Source organism: Alosa pseudoharengus, unplaced genomic scaffold (genome assembly GCF_046254945.1).
Source record: "Alosa pseudoharengus isolate Yale_2024_CS ecotype anadromous, Long Island Sound unplaced genomic scaffold, YU_APseudo_1.1 YU_APseudo_1.1_scf_18, whole genome shotgun sequence".
Taxonomy (NCBI): domain Eukaryota; kingdom Metazoa; phylum Chordata; class Actinopteri; order Clupeiformes; family Clupeidae; genus Alosa; species Alosa pseudoharengus.
Genome location: NW_027468650.1, coordinates 27,542,387 through 27,550,125, shown reverse-complemented (window position 1 = coordinate 27,550,125; position 7,739 = coordinate 27,542,387). Strand labels below are relative to the sequence as shown.

At 41.3% G+C, this 7,739-nt stretch overlaps 1 long non-coding RNA gene across 1 annotated transcript; it reads left to right on the top strand.

The window, feature by feature from the left end:
* Positions 1 to 3,030: 3,030 nt before the first annotated feature.
* Positions 3,031 to 3,691, top strand: LOC143131734 (uncharacterized). The gene is made up of 3 exons (XR_012988195.1): positions 3,031 to 3,194; positions 3,352 to 3,448; positions 3,616 to 3,691. It is a non-coding gene; the product is annotated as an uncharacterized LOC143131734 (long non-coding RNA).
* The last annotated feature ends 4,048 nt before the right edge of the window (positions 3,692 to 7,739 follow it).

The following is a 7,739-nucleotide window of genomic DNA, read 5'->3' as shown; positions in this document are numbered from 1 at the left end:
CCACTCACATCGAAGCCAACCCGTGACGCTGAGAACAGTCTCACAGTAGAGGTCTGCCCGCTCCCGCAATATTCTGTCCCGCTCCTGCCCGCTCCCGCATTAATGTGTCATTTTTAGTCCCGCTCCCGCCCGCATCTGTAACATGATGTCCCGCTCCCGCCCGCTAAAGCCCGCATGCAGGAGAGATTTCAGTTTTTCATTTTTCAGTTTTTCATTTCTGTCTCACGGAAGGAGCACACACACCTGAGAAAGACTACTCCAGATGTCAGTTTCTTGGTTCTTGGTTCTGAATGTAGACTAACAACTGAAGTAGCCTAGTCTGGTACCCTCTTCCTCTGTCGTGCTTTCGATTTCGAGTTTTGACAATGAGCAGCAGGAACAAATTGAACCCACGTAAACGACAATATAGGCTATAGGCTTATCCGTCAGTTATGCTTAAACCCCGTTTTTTTAATGCTGCCTAACAGAACATCCAGCTAAACTATAGTTATGAACACTACTTTTCATCATTTCCATATTTAATTTTACGCACATATTTAATTTGCGGGAGTGCAGTGAATCATCAGTTTGTCCCGCACCCGCGAACGCACCTCTCTCATCCCGCCCGCTCCCGCAAAGAGCTTTCAAAAGTTGTCCCGCGCCGCACTCTTTTGCGCCAGGACCCGCGGGTCCCGCGGGTTTACCGCGGGAGTGCAGACCTCTATCTCACAGTCGCTTCTATGCTACTTCACATCTATGAAACCCGCCCTGCGTCCTGATTGGCTCTACCATAAAATCTGATGCCGAAATCACTTTCAATGGAAGCAATCCCAGATGGATGTGAGTGGAGCTAGGCGGAATGAAATTCATCTGGCGAGAGTCAGGTTACATAAAAGTAGCTGTATGACATATTTAATGAACAAATACAGCCATATGGTTTTGCTGTCACCTAGAGCAGCCCATACACTGCATTATGTCACCTGCTCAAGTCAAGGCCATCACTGTCTATCCTTCTGCACATTCAGAAAAAAGAGCAAAGCTTGGTAACAAAGGGGCCCACAAACATTCAAGATAGGTGACAGTTTCTTTGGAAGTCAGCATGGCACTGTGCACATAAGTGAATCTATCTATGCTACACTCTGATCCCATGCCAAGGCTCCCTAGTCCAGGTTTTTCCCTTCATTCCTGGTTGTTTTCAATCACAGCTCATCGGGTGTGTTAACTAGGCTACTGTAAATGCCCTTGGAACAAAGTGCCCAGTGCCGCCGCAACCACCACGACACCAAGGGACAGAAGGGGCACCACAATTTAGCCAGAGAAGCTTTACTGCAAACTGCTTTTCACTCTTCTTAGAGAATGATTACAATGTCAAAACGCAGCAACAGCATCTTACATACAGTAACAATGATACTTTTTGGGTCCTCTCAGTCTCCATTAGCCTATGCACCAGATCTAACTTGAATGTTATGCTACTCATTTTAATTGGGAACGAGAGAGAGAGAGGGTTTGAGTTTCCAGCTGGCTTGTCATTGATGGTAATTGATTTCAGCTTTTAATATAAGAAACTTTTAAAAGGAAATCATGAGAACAACAAAAACAACGCAAGGAGATTGCGGAGTTATCCAGTTCACACTAGGCTACTGACCATTTATAAAATGTGAAGGCACTTTGACATAGGCTGCAGGCACTGTGATAGAATATGAAGAGTGGTCTTTGACTTTGTGTAATGGAATTGAATTGGTGAGTCTCAAAGTCTTCAATAATCCGTTTCCCTTAAACTAAGCATTTGCATGAATAGGCTATGCCAATTGAAACACTTTCCACTCAGATAGCTAGGTGGCTATCGGTTCATAATTCGCTTTTAATTGCAAACAGAAAAAATATCAAGCTAGCATCATTACATTCTTCTATTTCCACAGGAATGAAGGTTGTTTATACCAACTTAATATACTTATCCTGCATTGGAAGTGAAGTGTCCCTTATTTGGGGTTGAGGAAGTTGGCAACCCTAATCACAAGGGCCATCCCATATGCCTGATATCGTCATTTTCTGCCTATTAACCAAGGTTTATACATTGATTTTGCTAAATGTTTGTCTGCTATGAGGTTAATACACAGGGGTGGACTACACATAGACTCATGACTCGTGATTAGGGGATTTTAGACTGTGTTAACTGTTTCTGTTGTGAGTGCCTTTGTTGCTCCTTGCTGTACTGTAGCTTAGCTTTTGCCTGTCCAGTCTTGACCTACTGTAGTCTGCAAACACCTGAACATGGATTGGATTCTGCTTTCTGAGTCTTTACTTTATGGTCCAACCTTTAGTTTACAAGTTTACTTTAACCTTTAGTCTTGAATTTCCCCTTGGGGATAAATAAAATATCTATCTATCTGATAATCTAAAAATCTTCTGTCTTATGATGGTCAGTAGTTTATTGTCATATATGTTCCTTTAAACACTTTTATTCACTTACCAAGTGTCATTCTCTGATGTCTCTGACACGTCAAGCGCTATTAGATCACATTAATACCAAACGCACAATACTGTGCTAAGTGCAGTGTGTTCTTAGAAAAGGTGCGTCTCTTCCGTTCATGGCCCTGCTGACCACATGTTGAGCTCGTCTTCTGCAGCCTGTGATCACAGAAGCGGAAGCCTTGTTTGCTTCTTGTCACCATGTTGCTCACGACAAGAGATAAGAGACAAGATAAAGGTGTGCTGACATACATAACATGCCCAGTAGTGTTGTTTTAGTAATGTGTTGTTTTGTTAACAGGGTTCTGTGCTTCAGAAGCACTTTTGTTAATATTTAAAAAATTCATTTCTTATGTAATGGTGTAATATCAATTTTAAAAAATCACATTTATTTGATTTCTTTGAGTACTGTTGTGCTTAGGAACATTTTAACATGAGCCTCATGAGCCTTTCACACACAGTAACCTACTGCCAACTCTCACTGCTGTGTGGGTTGCCACAGGAAGAGGGGAGTGGAAGGTTTGAGAGGGGGGGCTTAGTGGGTGACTACAAGGTACTTTGAGGTCGGAAGACTAATTCTGTGATGCATTTTTTCCTGTCTTGCTGAATGCTTATAAAACTACTGCTACATATCAAAGCTGATCATATTAGGAGGTACGTCTTCAGCCTGACAAGGATGGAAAGCTGTTTGAGAATGCTTTGTCTCTGCATTGCCAACGGGCTGCTCTTTGCCACATTGGAGAGAGGTGAGAGGCTCCGATCTATTACAACTTGTACATATTTGTGTTTTTCTCAGGCCTCAATCAATGCAATATCATTTGTGTCTTGTGAATAGTGTGCCTTCACTTTCTTCATTTTTTTTTATGTTATAATATACATTTTTTATTTTTTGCATATCTACAGCATGCTGTCTTGGGACCACCCAAACAGTCCTGCGCCAGTCCAATATTGTAGGCTATTACAGGCAGGCAGTTGGAATCTGCCCAGTTGAGGCTGTTGTGTAAGTTACAAACATAGTTTTAATCATACATACTTAAACTCATACAGAGCTAACCATTTTGTATATAATGTACTATAGCCTATCTACATGAAACATTTTAATATAGGCTATATCTTATAGGAAAAGGATAACACTTTTAATATATTGATGTGTCTTCAATACTTCAGGTTCACCACAGTGAAAGGTATCAAAGTCTGTTCCAGCCCTGAGAAGCCCTGGGTGAAAAAAGCTCTGAGGTACATTGACTCATGCTGTCAGGGGACCACCCAAACAGTCCTGCGCCAGTCCAATATTGTAGGCTATTACAGGCAGGCAGTTGGAATCTGCCCAGTTGAGGCTGTTGTGTAAGTTACAAACATAGTTTTAATCATACATACTTGAACTCATACAGAGCTAACCATTTTGTATATAATGTACTATAGCCTATCTACATGAAACATTTATAGGCTATATAAAGGATAACACTTTTAATATATTTATGTGTCTTCAATACTTCAGGTTCACCACAGTGAAAGGTATCAAAGTCTGTTCCAGCCCTGAGAAGCCCTGGGTGAAAAAAGCTCTGAAGTACATTGACTCAAAGAAACAACAGGCTACAACACAGACTACAACAGTGACAACAGAGGTTCTGTCCACCAATGGCACAGAGTCAACAAGGAATGCCACAGCAATGCCATATGTGCAGGAGAAGAGACTCACTGCTCTAACTATACAACATAATTCAGATGTACACTATGTAACAGCGCTTTGTGAAAGTGCTGCTTAAAATAACATCAGTTATCATTTGTGACAAATATACAATTTTGCATTCAAACAAGTTTAGATCCTGAGTTTGTTTTGTGTCCTCAGGAAACGTGTTGTATACTGTTCATATATGCAGATCTTTTCAAGTAAATTAATTACTGGGATTTCCTAAAATTTGCACTTTGGGGGATTTTGGAAGCAGATCTTAGCAGCTGGCATATTCTTACTGAAGGGTTGAGGCTTAAACCTGTTTCCAAAAATCCCAAACTTGTTCTTTGCACATACACCTTTTTTTGGTATTGAAATGCATTTTAAAAATGTATCGTATATAATATTTTTTATAAATTTTATTTTTATGCTTTGTGAAAGCCACTTCATTATTGTAATGTGTTTGATTAAAGTCAGGTTTCTACAGAGAACCATTTGTATATCACTGTCATTTCCTGTCATCAGTTGACTGAAGAAAACTGGCACTCTCTCACATACATGCCCGTTTGATCAGGGACATGTTGGCAAACATGACTAAAATCATTGGCAAGGGTACTAGAGAGCCCTTTGCAGATAAGGACAATGACAAAAGTATAGAAATAATAGCTAATTTATCTATAATGTACACATTTGCTGAATTCCTGAATGTCAATGTTTTTTTAGGGGCAATAGGATAGCATGGACATGCCACTGACACAGAGTACATCGAGGGTCATTGTAATAATTTCATTACATACAGTATGTCTGTTGAAAGACTACACTATGCTCCCACGAGTTTGGAAAACGTGACTTGTGACCATCCCCACATTATAGTACTTGTTCATGAAAGTGTCCCTACTATTTAATGTTGTCGAGCGTCATCAGGAGTGCTGTTGTCAGCTGTGTGTCTGAAAAAACATTGGGGTTCCATTTACTGTAAATTAGGGATACTTTCAAATACTTAAGTCTAAATTAGGAATTTGTCCTAGCACAATGCCACAACCATTTTTGTGATGTTAACTCAAACACATGCTATTCAAACTCATCACTCACAGGACCAATTGTCAACATTTCGGTGTCCACCACTCTAGTTAATCCAAAACAAACCAGAAAAGGGACTCAAAGTGCTAAATACTGGAATTTTCCTTTAATGGGCACCTGAAGGTTACTCATTTTCTACTCCAGCCAGGTGGTCAAGTAAGGTCAGGTGGTCCTGGACAGGTCAGGTCTTAAAATATAATTGAGTAACACATCAGATTTCAAATTGGACTGGACCACCTGACGAGTAGGTTGCTTGGTGTAAATGAAAGGGATGACTACAAGGGCCTACTGTTGAATGAGGACATGTGCAACCGAATTAACCTATTCAGATCAATAGACAAACATGAGGAAATCCCCACTCATTGATATTTAACTATTTCATGTGATGCTAACATGCAAATGACACATGCTATCATTATGTGCAACATGCCTAAACCCTGGCAGCACGTCACACCCATCCTCATGCAGCTTCACTGGATGCCAGTAAAGTTGCGCACCCCACACTTGCACCCCAGTATCTCACTGATCTCCTCCGCCCTTACATTCAGTCACGTGCCCTGCGGTCGTTTGACAAGGATCAGCTTACCACCCCCCACACCAGACATTTGGGGACAGAGCCTTCTGTGCTGCTGCCCCCACTATGGAACAAACTACCCCGGCCTCAACACAGTGCCCACTCCCTAGACGTGTTCAAAAGACTCCTAAAAACACAGTTATTCACTGAGGCCTTTGGCCTTTAACCCCCTTTCCCTACCCCTCCTTTTTTGTTTTTTGTTAAGCGACCATAGGTATCTTGAAAGGCACTCTATAAATCTAAGTTATCATCATTATTTGGGGGGGGGGGGGCTTCGTGATACCTCCCTGAAATGACTTTTTGGAGGTTGGGATGTCTGCACAACAGCTTTCCTGTAGGCTAGTCTACGTGCTGCTGCTGCAACCCTGTGGCTGCAACACGAAACTACATGGAACAAGAACACTGGAGATTTCTGCCAGAGTTAGCAAGCTAACTACCTAAGCTTTATGCCACAATGCTACATATCCAGAAGTTGAAGCTTCTCTCATACAAATTAACATCCCCCAGAATGTCCATACGAAAATGTTCAGCATGTAATGTCAACTATTCATCTAGTTAGACTGATGATGCAAAGTTTGCTAGCAAGTAAGCTAATATGGAAAGTTCGCTAGCAAGTTAGCTATGGCTAAGATGGAGAGCCTGTTTGGGGAATGTGTTGTGTTTGGGCGCATATCGCCATCTAGTGAGGCGGAGTAAAACATTAATAGTTTGGCCTACGACAGTGTTTCTCAAACTTTTTCAGTTTCAGGACCACTTAACTAACCCTAGCTAAAAAAAAAAAAAAAAAAGATTAGACCTACTTCAACAGTAGCCTATAATTAGTCTACACAATAGGCCTACTCACTGAACCACCTTGCTTATTGTCTTTGCACTTTGCTTATTGTGTCAGAGGATTCATACTGTATGATTTAAACTGGCATATCTTGCATAGGCAGTGTTGCAGAACTGTTTGGATTTACATACAAGTTATATTGCAAACAACTCATCTATATTATATTTTACCACGTCTGCTCGCGGACCACTTGGGATAGCTTGCGGACCACCAGTGATCCCCAGACCACACTTTGAGAAACACTGGTCTACGAATATGACAGTGGTCCAGTCAAATCTTTTACTGTCTATGGTCAAATCCCAGCCGAGCTATAACTGTAGCTCGACTTACCTGTGCATGTAAACATACTGACTGACAAAAAATCAGAATGAGTAATTATAACAGACGAGTAGCCCTGTGGACACACAATATTGTTGGAAAATTGAGATGTGTGAAAAACTATTTGACTCAAATGGTAATCAGAAATAATTTGTTATAAAAAAAAACTAAAATGTGTCTTTCTTTCTTTTGACTAAAACTAGACTAAAATGACGAGACTTTTAGTCGACTAAAACTTGACTAACAAAAATGATATTTGAATGACTAAATATGACAAAGACTAAAAAGGACATTTCGTCACAAGACTAAGACTAAGACTAAATTGCTACTGCAGTCAACTTCAGACTGTAACGCTTTTTGTTTCTAGCACATCGAAGTTAACCTGACTCTCGCCAGATGAATTTCGTTCCGCCTAGTTCCACTCATCCATCTGGGATCGATCCATTGGAGTGGTGTTTCAGAAGGCCTGGCCTTATCAAAAATCCTTGCATATGATTGGATAAGCCACTTGTCTGTCATCTATTGACGTGCTATTTCAACCACTCACATCGAAGCCAACCCGTGACGCTGAGAACAGTCTCACAGTAGAGGTCTGCCCGCTCCCGCAATATTCTGTCCCGCTCCTGCCCGCTCCCGCATTAATGTGTCATTTTTAGTCCCGCTCCCGCCCGCATCTGTAACATGATGTCCCGCTCCCGCCCGCTAAAGCCCGCATGCAGGAGAGATTTCAGTTTTTCATTTTTCAGTTTTTCATTTCTGTCTCACGGAAGGAGCACACACACCTGAGAAAGACTCCAGATGTCAGTTTCTTGGTT